Source organism: Dendrobates tinctorius, unplaced genomic scaffold, assembly GCF_039654945.1.
Source record: "Dendrobates tinctorius isolate UK_male_01 unplaced genomic scaffold, ASM3965494v1 ptg000027l, whole genome shotgun sequence".
Classification (NCBI taxonomy): domain Eukaryota; kingdom Metazoa; phylum Chordata; class Amphibia; order Anura; family Dendrobatidae; genus Dendrobates; species Dendrobates tinctorius.
Window position 1 is genome coordinate 2,725,275 of NW_027361695.1, and position 2,488 is coordinate 2,727,762.

A 2,488-nucleotide genomic window follows, 5' to 3' on the forward strand; every position below is an offset into this window, starting at 1 on the left:
CAGCCCCATTGATGCTCGTGCTCCTCTTTGCTACCCCTGAGCTCCTGCCCCTCTTTTCTTTAGCTTCCTGTCCTTCATTGGCTATAAGGAGCATTTCTATCTCTGGAGGACCCAGCGCATTAATGCATTATCTATTTTTATGGACATTGTTTAATACCTTGTTTTTCCTGAGGGGGTGCTGCAGTAAAACTGAACATCTGCACAGACTACAGCAGACCAATGGGTGTCCTAGTACAGGGATCGGCTGATAAAAGGGGATTGTCAAAACATTTTAATACTTATTCCTAAGAGTTATGTGATTGTGAATGGATGGGGGAATACTCCCACAAGATGTATTAATATAGGGAAACTGTTGTGCATCATTACAATGCATGTGGGAGTATCCCTTTAAATCTCTATCCATATGTTGGCAGATAGGACGACGCAGATTGTGGCATTATCTTTAAATGACTTAAAGCTGCCCACGTTTTCCTGGGTTAATCAGTGGATATTACAAGTAATCCAGACAGATCAGCGCAGCCGTCTAGGATCTTGCAAATCCACCTATGCTGTAAATCGGCCTCGTATAATACAAGTGCGCGCCAAGGCTTAGAGGCCGCGGGATAGGGTTACATTGGCAAACGAGAACATATGACTCCTCGGTGACTCTCGTGTGTCACATCCACTTAATTAACGATTCAGGATGATTTAAAGTTTCTGCGGACCGTACATTGACGATCTTTCCTTGGGGGAAATCATAGGTGGGGACTCCGCAGCCCCCTGGGGGGCATCTCAGAGGGGAGCAGGGACCTAAAGTTGGCTGCGGTGTATGCTGTATGCCTAGGAAACCTTCCACCTCTGATTTTTACTACTTTTTTTTTTTTACACAACCTAAAATTTGATTTGCTTTTGCAGCTGCTGCTTGGCATTGAGAGCAGCGTAGCCGACAAACTGGAATTTGGAACTTTTTCAAGCTCAACAAAAGTTTTGGAACCATATAAAACATATCAGTAAATTCCGTACACGACAACGAGGATAAATTTATAAAAGTTGTCGTGTGGCAGGCGCTTATCTCCATCTGCCTCTCGCACGTTTATAGGGCAAGGCGACATTTACAGCTTCTATAAGTAACACTGACGTGTTGACATTGGCTCTTCGGACGCGCTCTCCGTTACCGATGTTGGCTGGTGACAGGTCAGAATTTGGCACTTGTCAGGTGCGTATTTCTCCCATGTAACCCAAGTCCAACTACAAAAGGCAAATGGTGATTGATTCCACAAAATTCTAAGAAACTTTATTTACTAGATGCTTGGAGCACCAAGGACGATTCCTGGAACTCCCCTTTAAATATATGATGTGAGCATATTCTTAAAGGCGCACCTCAGGGGAAGGAGTTTTTTTTTTTATTTTTTAGTTGTTCATTTAATTAAAAAATCTGATCTAACTTATTAATTTATAGAATTTATACCCCTGTACAAAATTAGGCAAATGCTAAAATTGTAGCTGCCTGTAGTCACCACTAGGGGGAGCTTAGTGTATACTGTTTGCGTATGGAACCCAATAATAAAGCTGTATGCAGGCAGGTCCTGAGCTCCCTCTAGTGGCGATTGCAGGAAGTTTTTTTTTATAATCTAAAATGGAGCAAGGTTTTTTCAGAAGAGAATATTCAACCTAAAAATGGCAGGATATACATAGAATAGGATCTCTCAGCACAGTGAATGCATAAATAGCAAATGCAAGATTATTTATATATATATATATATATATATCATCTAGCACACAGCATGCATAAGATCTGTTTATACCATTGTTGCAAACCCCTCTAACAATTTAAAAAAAGGTAAATCTTCCTCCATATGGGGCCGCTGCTGATGAGAAACCCCATGACAGTTCTTCTCGACTCACAATTAGCAGGTGATGAGTATGAGGCTCCGGTGGGAAGTTTTCTTGTTTGTTGGCGTCTTCTACTTTTTATTTTGCAGTGTCTCGGAGCAGAGAATAGACCCAGGATTTTAGGAGCAAAGGCAAAGCCGGAATTAAGAGACCACGGAGTTCACAAAAGGCTAGTGACAGAGATTTCCTCCAAAGCCGGCGGAGGCATGTGGTGCGGAAAGAGAAGGTGGGATCAGTTTCAAATCATGTTTGGTCCTTTAGATCGTCCATTGGTGGGAAAACTGGGAAGGGGGGAGTCATAAAACTGGGACAGCTGGGGAACGATCACGTTACTGTGCTCCTATGATTGCACCTGTTTAACCCTTTCCTATAGAACCTAGTCCCATTTCCCTAGAATTGCTTTATTTGTAATATACAGATTTTGGGGTCTGATGTGATGATATCACACCCCATTAAAATGCATTAGCCTTATTGGAGGGTACAGTCTTAAAGGGGTTAAAGTAAAGTCTTAAAAAATATTACTCCAAGAAATAGCGCCACCCATGGCTACTGGCCGTATGTGGTATTGCAGCTGATCTATATTTTCTCATTTTTTTCTTTTTTTATTACACATTCC